General features: G+C 32.9%; 1 non-coding gene across 1 annotated transcript; it reads left to right on the top strand.

Annotated features, from left to right (window-relative positions):
* The first annotated feature begins 16,582 nt into the window (after positions 1-16,582).
* LOC121211689 (small nucleolar RNA R71) lies at positions 16,583-16,689 on the top strand. Its single transcript, XR_005906908.1, has one exon. It is a non-coding gene; the product is annotated as a small nucleolar RNA R71 (small nucleolar RNA).
* Positions 16,690-18,268: the final 1,579 nt, after the last annotated feature.

The raw sequence follows: 18,268 nt of genomic DNA, 5'->3' as shown, positions 1-18,268 counted from the left end.
AAAGAAATTATTAAATGTGTTAATTGTTCATGAGTGAACGTATTAAATGATAGGATAAGATTGACATGGCAATAGGGTCAGTTGCGGCTTGTACGAGTTTGCACTTCATTGCTGCTATTTGCACTTCAGTGCCCTCTAGTGTGGTGTAGTTACCTGTGTATTCGAATCTATTTATTATAGTCCATCGGGCTACTGGATTAAATATTTAAAAAGGGAAATGATGGATAATTGTTACAAGGTTGTGCTCAAATGACTCTATGTAAATAGAATGATGTAAAAGATGTATATGTTCGATAATTCTGATAGAAGGCACTAAATTGAATTTGTATTATATAGATTGAAATGTTATACAACTCGTATTTGATGATCTCATCTTACTGTTGTGAAATGTGAACACAGGAAAGTTGCGTAATTAGCTAATACATTATGTTAATTGTGAATTGAGGTGAGTTTATTGTTTAAAAACTTATGAACTTACTAAGCTTTCGAAATGCTTACTCTGTTGTTGTTTGCTTTCTTGTTGTTGTCCATTTGCAGAATCCTGTCGATTGGATCATCTCAGAGCTTACACTATCTAGTTGTCGAATCGGTAGTCTTTTGAATGTTGCATCCAATTATCTGGCATGTATATATATGTTATTATATGTGTTTTCTTGGATGAATAATTTGGTTTGAGATGTTTAATGTTTGAAGTATGGAATGTTTAAATGCATAACATAATGGTAATGCTTGGTATCATGTAGTAATGTTTTTATCTATCATCATTTGATATTAGGAGTATATTTCAATTTGGTAAGATTAAAATTGATATGAATGCATTAGAAATATGTTAAGTTAAAATAAACATTATTTGAATGGTATGACGAATGTGTTAAAACATGGTAAAATGCATGATTTTGGATAATTATGAACCAATGACTGGTCGATTAAATTGGTATAGCTTGGTTTGATTTGTGGCTGCAAAGTTTGTGAAAATTGTTAGAATGGAAGCTTAGGAATAATTAAATGAATGTTTAGACATGTTTTTAGAATGATTTTTACAGGATATAAGTGTGCGTTTTCCACCATTTTAGCTAATTGTTTGGCTTGGCATAGAATAGATACCAAATGGCCTAAAATGTACCAAAACAGAGTCCACATCAAGACAAGAAAATCTCTTCGTCGCAACATCAGGCGGCAATTTGTGATGTCCTGACGTCGAGTGGCTAGATGTTGCAATGTAACAAACTGTTTGGCGACATCACAATGTGGAGGAGGCGTCGTCACAACGTTGGCCCTGAATTTTTAAAGTTTTGTAATTTGATCATCATTCATGCTCAGATCAACAAAAGAGCTTTCGTAAACTAGACTAATACTCAGATTTAGTTGTGAATCATATTAGGAATGTGTTTACGTTATAAATGTTTGTTTGATTGACTCTATTGTGAGCCATTCATTGTTTTTCTTGTAGCACCCCAAACTTGGCCTGGACGTTATGGTCGAGTTATGAATGTTACATTGTTACAAAAAAGATTACTCGTTAATCCTCGTAAAAACTTAATTTTTTTTTCAAGGCAAAACAAAATTTATTAATTTATCAAAAGCATAAGTATACAAAAAATCGTGTGAAAACATTTTGTCAAAAAACCTTGTTTTATTGATTTTATTAAACCAAACATATTCGCTTAACCACTTGCATCGTATAACATCGTATTTAACTTCAAAACGTTGCAACGAAAAACACTTTAAATTTCATAACTTGTAAAAACATAATATTTCATTAGTTAAGCCATCTTGTTAAAAATATCAGTTATAAATGGTACGTTTGCAAAATAAATATCGAAACGAGAATTAAAGCCCTAAAACGAATCAAAAAGTCTGAAAATTTGTAAAGTCCAAAATTAACTCAAAACATACTTAAGATTCCAAATGTCTGAACCGAGCTCCAAAATCGTAGCCAGATCCTAAGTTTGAAGAACACCTGAAACGTATTAAACAAATGAGTGAGCTAGAAGCCTAGTGTCTGACTCGGTTCGCGAATAAAATTTGTACAAATATAAATATCAACATAGAATTTTACTTATAACGTACAGATATGCAAATATAATATAGAATGTCATATTTTCATAAACATATATCATATTAGAACAAATCTTACCCCCATCTACTACGCACCAACTCCATACAATCAGTCACACCAAATAGGACTATAAGAGTCCATCCATTTAATCACCCCGGGTTGTGGTAGTATGTCACTCATAATGGTGCAATTGAGCTACCAGATAGATATTGCGGTTTAACCACCTAAATTGTAGTAATACTACCAGAAAACACATCATCCATCATCATAGCCCACCTCAATGAACATGAATAATCATAACAACATACGTGTATATCACATGAATGGTATGACATGCATACCTAAAAATATTTTTTTACAGATCATAACATATCATATTGCTTATACTAACACTTATTCCCCATGCATTTGTCATGCATGTTTTTACACGTAATTATGCTTTCAAAGTTATCAGAACAAAGATCGTACATACATTTTTCATGTACCTTAACCATATCACATACTGACACTTATTAACATATGTCACATTTTGAGTCTTATTTAAGTCAAACGAATCCTACGGAAGGTTTAATTACAAATTTTTGAGTCAAACGAGTCTAAGTGCAAATTTTCGAAAAATAGACCCACATGGCCTAAACGGCTAGCCCGTGTGAGCCACACGACCTACCTAATCTGCCTGTATGATTATACATGCCCGTGTGCCCCACATCGTCTACCCAAACTATCCGTGTAATTGCACATGCCCGTGTGCTCCACACGACCTGGCACACGGCCAACCATACGCTTGTGTGGTGCACATGGCTGTGTGACGCAGAGCACTTTCAAAAAGAACTTGTGTTTTCGAGTTTTTCTGAGTTCTAATCGACGTTTCAAGTTAGAATCACACACCTAATGTTATTTCTAATAGACCATACAATATAGCACTCCCGAATCCTTCATACAACATAAAATCATACTATTCAACAACCTTGAATTAAACCGATAATTAACTTCGATACCTCTTCTTTATTAAAAATAGCTCCCAAAAACGTTATTCAAGTACTTACACCGAAAATAGTGACTTAACAAAAACCTCTAACCGTGTTTAACTCACTGGAGGATCACTGTTCATCTCACGATACTCTCCTATCAGTACAAAAACGAGTAACTCAACATACGAACTAATAAAATAAAGGAAAAAAGTCTACTTAACTATATGCGTACAGAAGAAATATATCACGATACCATAGTAGAATCACAGCCCACACTTACCTAAAAGATGATCAAAAGATTGACAATGAAACAATATGGCACACCGAAAAAGAAAGAAGGAAAATAAGAGGAAGTGGCGGCAAAAGAGGAATAAAGAGAAAATAATAGAATGACAATTTCCTTATTAGGCAAAGTTAACATGAAACAAAAGAAAGAAAATAGAATGGAGAAGTTATAGGAACAAAAGAAATAAGGAAAGATGTGGAGAACGTGGGAAAATCTTGGACGGCAAGAGTGGGGAGTTTTTTTAGGTATATTTCCCTAGATTATTATTTTTTTCATTTTCAAAAACTACCCACACCCCCACCAATCTGGTAACTAACCACCTATTAGATTCTACAGAATTCAAATTAAATCCAATTTCAAGCACATGGGTGGCAATAGAGAATGACAAAAAATATTTCTCGTTTGCACACATAGGGATTCAAACACAAGACAAAAAGGTAAGCTAAAACTTTACCACTAAACCAACAAGCTCATTCTTGCCAAAATTTGCGTGGGAATTAAATTTAAGCCAAATATATAGAGATAGAGATAGAGACAAAAATAGTAAAAAATTCAAAGAGAAAATTTTGAACACAAGTCCTCAAATACACATCCAAAACACTTATCCACTGAAACAGATCAATTTACTTAGACAACATTTTCACAATCATAACTCAAAATTAAGACGTGATCACTCTTGGTTCGCTAACCCAATTCTTTTTTACCCGATTTTTGGGATGTGACGTTGCTATAACATGTATATCAATCGGGGTGGCTTGTAGTTTCGACCTCTTTTGTTTGAACATTGTATAAAATGAATTTAAGATTTCCTTTTTATAAAATTTTGTATATAATGAATGATGGCACTTTGCTAGATTATTAATTTTTTATATTTTGTGTGGTGGCATACCTTTCATTCTCTCTTGGTTTTTGCTTTAGAATTATAATTTGCCAAGCGATATTTTAAGGCTGTATTGCTAAACCGTGTTGAATGACTTAACTACCAAAAGCTTTGTTTTTGTTATACTGCAATGATTTCTGTTTTCCGATAACATCATCGTTCGCCGGTTGAACGATCGAGTCAAGGTGTTATAGTCAATCAGAAACTTCATTTTCTAATGAAGAGATGAGGGAACCGCCCCGACAAAGTGAATCCATTGGTTGCCTAGAAGAGAAATATATAAAGGTGTTATATCTATGACTTGGAACTCAATCTCGTATTTACATAGGGTGGAGGTTTGATTGAAGATTTGTGCATGCAGAAAAGCAATGCGATCAAGAAGCCGAAAATGAGAAGTAGAAGTAGAGCCTGAGAGTCAAGCATCACTATGCCCCGTGGAATGCTTCATTTTAGTTTTGCTTCATATTTACAAACCATATTTTGGTCTTTTCCCACTATGTAGCTTTAAATGAGTTTATCCGTACAATCACTCGCAAATTATTTATTTCAAAGAAAATTTCCCGTATATTTAATTCATTTTAATATTATAAATATATTGTAGTATTTTAAATTTCTCATGTCGTGCTATCATTTTTACATAATTTATTCTAACTCTGGAAATTTAATTTTATATAAAACATAAAAAATTCAAAATGACAATTATTTAATCGCTGGGATAAAATCAAGTAAAATATTGTCATGTAGTTTTAACTTGAAGCGAGACGGTAAGGAAAGTTCATTAAACAACTTTTTGCTACAAATTCAATCCCCAAATTGTTGGTGTTTCTGATAAAGTGACCTGCCTGTTATATTCATATCTAACCTTACAAATTGGTGAAGAAAATTTGACTGTCATATAAAGAACCATTGTGGTTTTATATTGTTGGCATTTCATATATTTAAACTTTAAAGTGTGTTTTATTTTGATAAATTTTAATGCATTTGTGGTATTTTATCAGATATCTCCGAATATCGTAATTATTTCTAAATGTCGTCCAATATTGCGACATCACTCTACTTTTTCGTCTTTCCTCTGTCAATCTCAGATACCCAAGTTGTGCAATTCTACATATACACAATATACATGCCACATATCTGTGCAAATTAAATGTCGCAATTCAAGAAAGATATTATCAAAAATTATGATAAAATCTCTTTTTTGTTTTTATTAATAAATTTAATAAGTACATAAAATAGTTTTTCCCTTAAATTTTGGTATTTATTTAAGGTATAATAATAAATTTATCCCTCAATATTTATACATTTATTCAATTTGATTCCTACTCTTTTATTGGAAGTAAGTTAGGATTTTTTTTAAACTATTAAGACTAAACGGTCAAAAAGACGTTAGCGACAAATTAAAAAAAATTTCACTTAAGCCCTTTTAAAATTTATAAATTACTAAAAAATCATAAAATTATAATTATAAAAAAGTTATAAAAAATTTAAAATTATATTTTTTATTTAAAAAAAATACCAGCCCATTAAATCAATAGTTATAAGATTTTAGAAAAATTGACCCCTACTCTTTTATTGGATTGGTATTGTTATTTTTAATAAAAAAATTATAATTTTTATAAATTTTTAATAATTTTTAATATTTAAAAGTATTTAATTGATTTTTTAAATTTGTTACTAAGACCTTTTTAACCTTTTAATCTTGTTAGTTCAAAATTTCTAATTTACTTCCACTAAAAGATTAGGGGTCAAATTAAATAAATGTGTAAAGATTGAAGGCAATATTTATTATTATACCATTATATAAACACTAAAACAAACATTTAACTGTGTAATTTTAATGAATGAACTATTATACTTACTCATCTAACCTATAGGGGCTAATTTGCCCACTTTTCTAATAAAAGAACTGAACCAAAATATAGTATAAAGAGTTTTGGTTACTTCTACCTAAAAAATCCTCGAGAGATGCCCTTTATCATAAAATGAAAAATCGAGCAAGCTTTCTAAAAAAGAACAAAAAAAATTGAAGAAGATTTTGAAGATTTGAAAGAACTTACTTTCAAAAATATATAAAACATTACACATAATAAGATGCGAAAAAATATAAATATAAAATAAATATAAAAATATATGAAATTTTATAAAATAATAAAAGTATAAATTTCAATATCATGGTTTTATGATACAAGTAGCGTTGATATTAAGAATTAATAAGGGGAAGATCTGGTGAAAGTGATCCAAAGTTTATTCTTTGAAGACAGAAAATCATTGTTGAAAAGTAAGGTTTGAGAAGATAATAAGAGAGAGAATTTGATTGATTAAATGAATGGTATGTGCCAAGGTTATCTCATTGTCCTGAGAGAACTTATATATGAGACACATGAGATACCACACGTAAGCATCTTGTTGGCGATAACGTCACATCTTGTCTCTATGTAAAGACGGTGATGTGATTTTATAAATTAGTAATGTGATAATGTAGAATGACTTTACAATCAATGGTTATCTTATCACATATTAAGTACTATGGATGCTTCTAACAAAAATAATTTATGATGAAAGTATGCTCAATGGTGTGACACTCATGGATAACGTGTGAAGGAGAAAGGATTGTATAAAATAGGGATATTATCTACTTTCAATAGTTGAATGCTATATTAGTAATTTCATCCTGAATTTTAAGATTTTCATTTGAATTTGATTTTTTTTTCAAAATGAAAATACTGACATAACATTAAACTATTAAAAAAAGAATATAAATAACGTGACGTCACTATTTCATATAATCCTTTCTCGTGATATAACCATTGAAGTAGGTTCAAAAGTTTCTAAATGCTATAATATGAATAAATATATTGAAATTTTATAAATAAAAAAACATACTAGTTTTTTATGATATCAGAAGGAAAAAAAAGTAAAAATAAGAGTATTTGAGGAATGAAGGGGACGTGGCAGTGATTTGAAGTGAAACAGATTGTAGAGTATCCAGCTACGAAGGAAGGGAAGGTTCATAATGCAATAAAATATTACATAAATAAAAGAAATGCAAGGAAGGTGAGGGAGAAGGAAAGCAAGTGGGGGCGCCACTATCCTAACATGCAGGCAGGCACAGCTAGCTGTTTGGTTGGCATCTAAGACAATTATTCTCTCCATTAATGCTGCCGCCCTTTCACCATTTTGTCCCAAATACTGACATCATAAGGAACTAAGGATCAGATTAGGAGGATCTTTGTAGAAATTCTATTCAGATATTATAAATTCTGAGGATATTTGCCGGTATTTAATTCAAATATTATAGAATTCAATATTTTAGTTATTATTTGTGGTAGATTGGAAGAGGATGTAAATATTAATGACTGAATACTTATTATTTGAATATATTTTACTTATATTTTTTAAAATATAATTCAAATGCATATATTTAATTATTTAAATATTTGATAAATAATTTTATTTTAATTTAGATTCAAATAATAATACTCAAATTTTAAAATAATTGTAAAGAGATTTCGATTTAAATATTATATATATCTTCTCCGTCTATGAAGGACTCAGTATCTCTTTTTTAGGTGGCTGAATCTGTGCATGGTTTTCATAATCGATATATAGACTCGAATTCGATAATGTTGCATACAAGTTTTTTTTATCTTTTACATGTATATATTATTTTAATATAATTAAAGAATATATCAATACCCATGTTTGAATATATTTGAGACATAAATGTTAAACATGATTTATAAAATAAAAATTAAATAATTGTGTTATAACAATTTAAGTTTTACAATATGCTGGGGTAACAATGGTGGTGGTGGTCCATAGTGCAAAGAGCCACTAAAGATGCAAGTTTGTGGTGATATTTTGATAGAGATATACCTATTGGTTCTTGTTAGTGTCACTTTCTTGATCTTGAAAGAGGGTATCTTTAGGAGGAGGAGAGTTTGGACTAGGTCCCTTCTATCATCATTGCTTCCTTAACAGAGTCTAATTTAAACCTAGGTTAAGGTATGGCTTGAATGTCCTCTAATGTGATGTTGGTAAACTTGGAAAGTAAAAAAAAAATTGATGAGATTAGGTATGATGTGATGATCGTCCTTGATCCTTAATGGCATCATAACAATGCCCTCCCTCCATGACGTGGCTTAGAACTATGATTTTGGGGAAATAGGGTGTTATCTTTTAGGGAAAAATGAAGCATATAATTATAGCATTCTGTCATTTTGGGTTGATTGTAGTGAGATTAATGATTAATCCACGATGAAGGATATGTTAGGGTTCTCCAACTTAAGGGGATTAGGATCCCCATTATAGATATAAGTTTGCAGTTGGGTGACGTTGTTAACAATGGGAAAGGTATATTCCTTCTCATGTGTATTTTTGAACTGAGTTTCCATATGCCTTTACACTTATGGTTCGTAGAGGTGTTCGACTCTTTCGGTATGGCCCCAAGGTAATGGCTAGGGGTTCATGGTTCCACCTAGTGGCTTTCTTCTGAGATTATCATAAGAGGGGGATGGCCTCCTCTAAGTAGCTTTTGAAACCAATATTTCGTCGAATTTTCTCACAGACAAATACAACTTTGACTTTACTACTATTTAAAAAAAAGAAAGAAAGAAAGAATGTAAGCCCACCAATTTTTGGTAAGCTCAAGAGTTGGCACCAAGATTATGGTTAGTTTATTTATGTAGAAGATAAGTTAGGAGTCTTTACTTTTCCCAAGACGTGAAAAGAACTTTGTAGACACAAATGATGTGGGGTGGCTAATTAAAGGATATCATTGCTTAAGGCCAATAAGATTGTTATAAGTTAAGGCACTTCATTAGCCTTGTTGATTTATTGAAGTTAAACCTCATATGGGTACATTTCTTGGAAAGCACAAGCCCAAATAGAGTGGCCCATCTTGACATTGCCAACACAAATTAGAGGTTAATTGTTGGGAGCCATTGATGAAAATAGCCTTATGACTACAGGGATCTAGTGTCCTTAGTGTAGTATTTTCATTTTTGTTACTTGTATTTTTTGAATAATTTGGTTTAATAAAATATTCATTAGTTACATCAATATCCTTTGTATATTGTCCTTAATGGTTTTTGCATGCAAAGCAAAATAAAGCAAATATTGACTTACTAATTATCTAACATTTAATTAATACAAAATGGTATTATGTGGTTGGATAGTAATATGAAAAGACAACTTATATTAGTAGATAATCTAAACATGTCCTTAGTATAATCGAAAATGAGCAAATCGATTAAAATACTAATATATCGTCTATCAAGTCCAATTTGGAAAATACCTTGTCTTGGGTATTAGAATGAATGACTCCCAAAAAATAGAGATATAAATGTGACTAACTAGACTGATAGTACATTGGAAAAGACCCGAGAAGAGTAGATCCTAGATCCATTTGTGGATTTATTCACTTGTGACGTTAATAGTATGACATACCTTAATCCTGAGTGGATAATGGACTATGTATGCGTGACTGAATATTTTGATGTAAATGAAGGCCTAAGTTCAAATAGATAAAGAATCAAAAGTTAGTACATTGGGTATATGACTTCTATAGTATGTAGTATCATTCCAGAACAATGGAATTCGTTGCCCAACTAAAGGGTTAATGTTATCTCCTCATCAATATTACATGATAGATGAAAATTAGAACTTTTTCATGGGTTATTTGTCTTTGTGATAAATGATTTAATTGGTATTTGATAATAATTAACTTTTCTTGAAGGAAGATGTAATGGTTACCATGAGATAAAATAGGATCACATTGGGAGAACAAATTTATCCCAAAGAGATTAAATATATCTTATAAGGGTAACAAACTTATGACAAGGTCATTGGACGATCATTTATTAAGTAGCTTTTGCAATGATATATAATAAGGAAGAGCTTAGTCATAATACTTTAGTGGAATGACTTCGTGGCTATTCAAGTTTATAATTAATAAGGAAAAAGCAGAAAACTTAATTATAAATTATTTAAGCCCTAATTATATATGTTTAATCAATCCCTTCGCTAGCTTGAAATAACCAGAAGCGAATTGCATGTAGAATTAAAGAATAAAAACGATGAAGTAAGAAATAGATTGCATTAATCACCCGATACATGAGAGACCCAAACTTATCCCTCAAGTAACATAAGGGGTGGCAACCCTAGTAACTATACAAGGATGTGCCACCTACATTTCTCACACTTAGAGTGGGAATGGATCTTCAATTTAGATATTGTTATTTATCAAGGACTTATTCAACCAAAACATTTGTACTTCTATCTATAAACAGAAAGCATCGGTTGACCTAAAAACACACTTCATACATTATTCGTATATTGTTATTCTTCTAGAAAGAAATGGAAATTTATTTACTAAGAATAAATTTTATTTTCTGGGAACTGCAAATTTTATCGGTTTATAAATAGAACTTACTTTCCTACAGACAATAAGTAAATTATTTATTTTCTGTGTTTTGGTTTCTATTGCTTAATCCCACACTTGAAGCGATTCATGGTACAAGGATAACGGAGAAGGTCATTTAGTTGAAAATCATGATTGGCTTGAGTCCACTTCACACAAAGCATAGGTATAATTTTGGTTCAAGGTTTAAAACTATAAATATAAAAAAAGGGCTCTATTTTAAGAAAAAATTTAAACTTTTGTTGTAAAAATAATAACAATTTTCTTAACTGATTTTTCTAATAGTTGGAGGAACCTATTTTATAAAGTTCTTCTAGGTAGTTTTCCCAAGAAAAAGGACCCCGAGAAGCAAAATGAAGTCATAATCTTACCTATATAGGCTTTTAAAAAGAATAGGGTTGTTGAACCTACCTTGAGCAATTATGGAAAATGATGCGTGATATTCGTAATAGGTTTTAAAGATTTATAAATGAATCGTTCTTGAGACTAACTTAGTATCACGATTAAGGCAAGTGTACCTATCAAACAGTAGTATAGTTCAACAAGACCGGATTATCGAACCCAAAGGTACTACGAGTACTAGTAGTTACTTCTTTTTTACTATCTAGCCTGAAAATTAAGAGGTTTGGTTATCTAAACTAATTATTAACTAAGAATACACAGAAAGTAAACTTGGGAAAATACTTTTGGGAAAATTCGATTGATTGGGACAATACCTAAGGAAAAATCCACCTAGACTTCACTTGTTATTTGACTCTAAATCAGACGATTTATTCATTTGACTTGATCCGTAGAAATCCCTAAATTATATTATTATCCCTCTCGAAACTAATAACGTCTAACCTTAGGTTGAATAATTGAAATCTCTTTCTAATTAACACTCTAGAATTGCATTAACTCGATCTATAGATTCCCTTATTAGGTTTCACCCTAACCCGAAAAAATCTTGTCACCCTATCTCTAGGTGCGCAATCAACTACGCTTAATTATGACAATTTTACTCTTGGACAGGGTCTATTCCTCCTCTGAATAAGAGCGTTAACTTGAATCAATATCCTAGAATATTAAAACAAGAATTAAGAGCACATAATCAAGAACAAGTCAAATATTTATCATACAATTCAGATAATAATAACAAGATCTGTCTTAGTTTTCAATCTCTTTAGGTATTTAGGGGGTTTAGTTCATATTTATTAAAGAAAACATCTCAAGAGAATAAAGATAACAAAACATAAGAAAACCCAAAACTCCTGAAGGAACTTGAAGGGAGATCTTCAGTTTTGATGATGAATCCGGCTCTTGAGATGGATCAATCGGCTTTCATTGAGTAATTCCTTGCTTCCTCCTCTTCCTTCCTCTTCTAAGTGCCTCCTTAAGTGTTTAAATAGGATTTAGAATGCCTAAGAGCCCCCAAAATTAGCCTTTTCCAAATAGGGTTATACTTGGGCTCGGCAGAGACACGCCTGTGTGCGATTACTCCAGCCTGTGGTTAAGGCTGTTGAACAGGCACGGGCGTGTAGTGTACTCGTGTAAGTCATGCTTCAATCTTTCCAAAGGGACATGCCCGTGTGAGAAAGTCTAGGACGTGTTGATTTTCTACGTGGGTCCATTTTCTCCATTTTTGGCCCGTTTCTCGCTCTTTTTACTCTCCTATGCTCACCTAAGTATAAAATATGAAATTAAAGGGTTAGGAGCATCGAATTCACCAAATCTAAGGAGAAATCATCCATAAATGTTCTAAGCATGGGATAAAAATATGTATACTCTACGGTTTATCAAATACCCTCACACTTAAGCAATTGCTTGTCCTCAAGCAAAATCCTCAACTCTCAATCAAAATAAATTCTTCTCAATTTATAATCCCTATCAACAATATCTCAAAACAATCCATAAGTATTTATACATTGAAAATTCAACTAAAAGTGCATCAAAGTTTCAGGCATTCCAAGTTGAGCGTTTTATCATGAAAACATAGGTGTCTCCCCTCATCTAAGTGATTACCTTTGATCAAAATATCACAGAGTTTAACATCCTCACTAAAGATTCACTCAAATCACTCAAGGTGTTTAAGGACATCAATTAAAGCACTCATTAGTCAATATGAAAAGTTATTACCATAGGCTTGCTCGAAAATCAAATCTCCACCACTATATATTGAGCTGATACATCAATCAAAAAGGTCTTTTAGAGGGTTATAACGTGGCTTTGGTTAGGGGGTGTGGTCACAAGCTGAAGGAAAATGTTAGAATCAACATTGAATTGAAAAATTACCTAGCTAGAAAAATAACTAGTCATCAATTACATATAAGTGAGCTTCTTCTCAGAATATGAAATTAACACTCAAGCTCAAAAACGACGAATTACAACTAATATGTATTGAAGTACACTCGTTTTTTTAGAACAAGTCAAATACATAGAAGAGCAAAACATAGCTAAGCAATTAGTTCAAATCAACTCTTAACAAAAATAGGGATCAAATTAGGCGATTTCAACAATAATGGGTTATGGGTTGAGGGTAAATCAATTAATGGCTTGTTAGGCTCAAAGAGGTTCACTAAGGGTTAATTATGAAGGTAGGATTTTGTGGAATGAGTGGGTTAAACCTAAGTGCCTTTATCATCTTGACATATCAAATCAATTGGTGTGGTCTTGACATGTATAATCAAGCAAGTTCTAGAATAACAATTCAATACTGACGCACTCATAATAAAAGTGAGCATGAAAGGAATAAAATATGCTCTAAAGGCTCAAGATCTCACAAAAATTATGGCTTTTTGGTGTTCAAACTTGTGAATTTCAACTCAAGATAATACTTAACCTGAGGGAAACAACCTGAAAGTTTTTAATTCTTCAAAAATCAACTTATCATACTTGATTCCCTAATATCTTAAAGTTTAAACAATCAATGCATAAATGTCTATGTTTTAATTTAAGACATATCAATAAAAATCATAAATTAATTCAAATTCATTCTAATAGTGATATGAGTGATTCACGTAAAAATAAGACAAAATTCAGGGATTTCTAATGATGATATAAAAGACCCCCCACACTTAAGATGTACATTGCCCTCAATGTACAAAGATAGATATATTGAAAAATATAGATAAATAATCATAAGATAGGGAGAGAAGTGAAACTTCCTAAATGGTGAATGAACTTATTGAATTGAAGTTATGGAGAATAATCGGCCAAAGAAATGATTATGGTGGAGGAGGATACTCCGGCAGTGGTAGAGGTTCATTAATCCATAAGTCCTTTGCCCTTGGAGTTTTTAGTTCCTATTTGATGATGAGCTTTGGAGTTCTTTATAACTGTGATAAAATCAGGAACTCTTTAGGAGATATGCTAAAGCATAATTACTCGTAATGAAATAGCTGAAAAATAAAAATTGTAAAAACTCAGAATAAAATAGTATTAAAAGGAAATAAAAATAAAAATTTCAAAATATAGAGATAAAAATAAAATAAATAATAGGTACTTATATTGAAATTGGGGCACACGGCCGTGGGGCACACCCGTGTGCTATCATCTCAGCCTGTGTGTTTCGTGGTTTTCGAAATTGGGCGCATTGGTATACACAGCTATGTTGCACGGCCATGTCGATCTCTGTTCACTTCTCCCATACCCGTGTACACAGGTGCACACCCATGTTATTTTGACAGGCTCGACCACGTCGGTGGGCACAGTCATGTCGATTGCCCATGTTACTTTGGTAGGATTGCCCACGGGCACACACGACCGTGGAAAATTTATCGAATCCTGTGTTGGGGAAACATTTTTACTCTGTTTTCACACGGTCGTATCGTATGGTCGTGTTGCATCCTGTGGTATGTGCACGGCCTACGGCACGCCCGTGTTCCTGGTCGTGTGGTTCTGGAAATCATGTGGTCAGTGACTCAATTAGTGAATTAAATGTTAGAGACAAAAATTTAAATAAGTTAACACCGTTAGTGCTCGAGGTGCTTTCCGAGAAGCGCTTATTTATAGTCTTAAGCTGGACTTACCTCTCTTCTACATGGTCAATGTGGTGCGAGGAGTTTACACTCCTCATCTCTGCTATCAAGTTTATCAACATAAGGTTTAAGACGAGTATTGTTTACCTTAAAAGTACCAAATTTGGGATGAATTACCTCGACTGTACCATATGGGAAATTACTGAGTACCGTAAGAGGAATTTCTTCATTAGGTTCAAAAGTGGTTATTTGAGGATCTGTTGCATCTAGTTGTACTTTATCTCTAACCTTAAGCTGATTTGGTGAGGTATTAAGCTCGTCCTGGCTCGATTTTGATTTATCAAGTGTTCTCGATTTCTGTGTCCGCCATTCATCTAGCTCCTCGATTTATAGCCTTCGTTCTTCATAGATAGGTCCTTTGTTGTTGTTTGCACACAGCTTATAAGCGTTTTTCGTAACTATTTCCTGCACAGAAGGTTTTACCACATGATCAGTACTAGTAGAATGATTTATACAACCACCTTCAATTTTCGATGTGTTACTCAAATTTTGAGCTTGAAGGGTGATGCCAACATCAATAATGGTTCTAGCAGTCACTAAAAAGGGTTGTCCTAAAATTAAAAGTGCGTTACTATCCTCTTCCTATGTCTAGAACAACAAAGTCTACTGGGTATATAAATTTATCGATCTTAACAAGAACATCTTCAATGATACTCCTAGGAAATCTAATGGTTTTATCAGTCAATTGAATGCTCATCCTAGTTTGTTTGGGTTTCCCTAGACCTAGCTGTTTAAACATTTTATAAGGCATAACATTAATGCTTGCCCCTAAGTCAGCCAATAGATTATGAACATCTAAACTACCAATTAAACAAGGAATCATAAAACTCCCTGGATCTTTCAATTTGTTAGGTAGTTTATTCTGTAATATGGCTGACCAAACTACATTCAATTCCACATACGACGCCTCATCTAACTTTCGTTTATTTGTTAAAAGCTCATTTAAGGATTTGGCTGCATTTGGCATCAGCGAAAGAGCTTCAATAAACGGTAAATTAATATGTAACTTTTTTAATAATTTAAGGAATTTATCGAATTGTTCTTCTGTGCGGTCTTTCCTTGTCGCGTTTGGGTAAGACACACGAGGTTTGTATTTTTTATTTACCAGTTTCTGGTCATTGTGGTCCACCTCACCCTTACCTTTACTTACCACAGTTTCTTGCTTCGGTTCTAGTTCAGGTGCAACTAACCATTCCTCATCTTGAATGGTAATTGTATTGATTTGTTCCCTTGGGTTAGATTCAGTGTTACTCGGCAAACTAACTTGTGGTCGTTCAGAAATCAGTCTCGCGAGTTGGCCTATCAGAGTTTCGAGCCCTTGGATTGACGCTTGTTGATTCTGAAGGGCTGTCTTGGTATTCTGGAAACAAGTTTCTGACACCGAGATGAATTTTGTTAACATCTATTCAAGGTTCAGCTTTTTTTCTTGCTGGTAAGGTGGTTGTTGAAAACTCAGAGGATGTTGTGGCCTTTGATTTCCTTGACCGCCCCACGAGAAATTGGGATGGTTCCTCCAACCTGCATTATAAGTGTTATTATACGGGTTATTTTGGGATCTAGAGTTATTGTTACCCATATATTGGACTTGTTCTTCCTCGATACTAGGGTTGAAGAGTTGATATTCTGTGCATGCTCCTCCTCCATTCAAATCGTACCTCATCACTAGATGTACCTAAGTAGAACCACACAAACCGTCAATCTTTTTATTTAAGAGTTCTACTTGGTTAGATAGCATAGTAACCGCGTCGAGGTTGAAAACACCAACTGCTTTCTTCGGCTTTGTCTTCATAACTTTCCACTGATAGTTATTCAATGACATCTCTTCAATAAATTTGTAAGCCGCCTCAGGTGTCTTATTATTCAAAGTTCCATTGGCAGCTGCGTCGATGAGTTGCCTCGTTGAGGGGTTCACATCGTTGTAAAATGTCTGAACCTGGAGCCAGAGTGGTAATCCATGGTGAGGGCAGCTCCTCAATAGATCCTTGTATCTCTCTCATGCATCGTAGAGTGTTTCAAGATCCATCTGCCCAAAGGAAGAAATGTCATTTCTCAACTTAGCCGTTTTAGCCAGCGAAAAATATTTAAGTAAAAACTTTTTGGTTATTCGTTCCCAAGTAGTGATTGACCCTCGTGGTAACGAGTTCAACCATTGTTTAACTTTATTCCTCAACAAAAAAGGGAATAATCGAAGGCGAATGGCGTAATAAAAAATGCCATTAATTTTAAAAGTGTTGCAAAACTCTAAGAAATTTGCCAAGTGATTGTTTGGATCCTAATCCTGCAAACCATCAAACTGAACAAACTGTTGTATCATTTGAATTGTGTTAGGTTTCAGTTGAAAATTATTGGCAGCAATAGCGGATTTAAAAATACTTGACTCAGTTCCTGTTAAATTAGGTTTAGCATAATCATACATAGTGCGTGGAGCAGAATTCTGATTTACTGGATCAGCAGCAATCACAGGAGGTAGCGGATTTTCTTGGTTTTCAGCCATCTCCTCGGTTGTGGTTGAAGTTTGCTCGTCCTCTGTGTATCTTAGGCTTCTCCTTATTTCTCGTCTGTTTCTGTGAACTGTGCGGTCGATCTCATCGTCAAAAAGTAGTGGTCCTGACGGGTTTCTTCTAGTCATAAACTAGAAAAATTGTCAGAAGAAAATAAGAGAAAAATTAGAAAATAAAAGAAAATAAAAACTTAAATTGCAAATAAAGTAAATGGTTAAAGTAATAAAAATTGAGTTTTCCTAATATCCTAGTTCCTCGACAACCGTGCCAAAAACTTGATGCGTGATATTCGTAACAGGTTTTAAAGATTTATAAATGAATTGTTCTTGAGACTAACTTATCAATTAAGGCAAGTGTACCTATCGAACAGTAGTATAGTTCAGCAAGAGCGGATTGTTGAACCCAAAGAAACTACGAGTACTAGTATTTACTTCTTTTTTTATTATCTAGCCTAAAAATTAAGAGGTTTGGTTATCTAAACTAATTATTAACTAAGAATGCACAGAAAGTAAACTTGGGAAAATACTTTTGGGAAATTCGATTGATTGGGACAATACCTAAGGAAAAATCCACCTAGACTTCACTTGTTATTTGACTCTAAATCAGACGATTTATTCATTTGACTTGATCCGTAGAAATCCCTAAATTATATTATTATCCCTCTCGAGACTAATAACGTCTAACCCTAGGTTGAATAATTGTATTCTCTTTCTAATTAACACCCTAGAATTGCATTAACTCGATCTACGGATTCCCTTATTAGGTTTCACCCTAATCCAGAAAAATCTTGTCACCCTATCTCTAGGCGCGCAATCAACTCCGCTTAATTATGGCAACTTTACTCTTAGATAGGGTCTATTCCTCCTCTGAATAAGAGTGTTAACTTGAATCAATATCCTGGAATATTAAAGCAAGAATTAAGAACACATAATCAAGAACAAGTCAAATATTTATCATACAATTCAGATAATAATAACAAGATCTGTCTTAGGTTTCATTCCCCTTAGGTATTTAGGGGGTTTAGTTCATATTTATGAAAGAAAACATCTCAAAAGCATAAAGATAACAAAACACAAGAAAACCCAAAACTCCTGAAGGAACTTGAAGGGAGATCTTTAGTTTTGATGATGAATC

The sequence above is a fragment of the Gossypium hirsutum genome, chromosome A12 (genome assembly GCF_007990345.1).
Source record: "Gossypium hirsutum isolate 1008001.06 chromosome A12, Gossypium_hirsutum_v2.1, whole genome shotgun sequence".
Classification (NCBI taxonomy): domain Eukaryota; kingdom Viridiplantae; phylum Streptophyta; class Magnoliopsida; order Malvales; family Malvaceae; genus Gossypium; species Gossypium hirsutum.
Note: the sequence above shows the minus strand (reverse complement) of the source record. Positions and strands in the feature narration are given on the sequence as shown.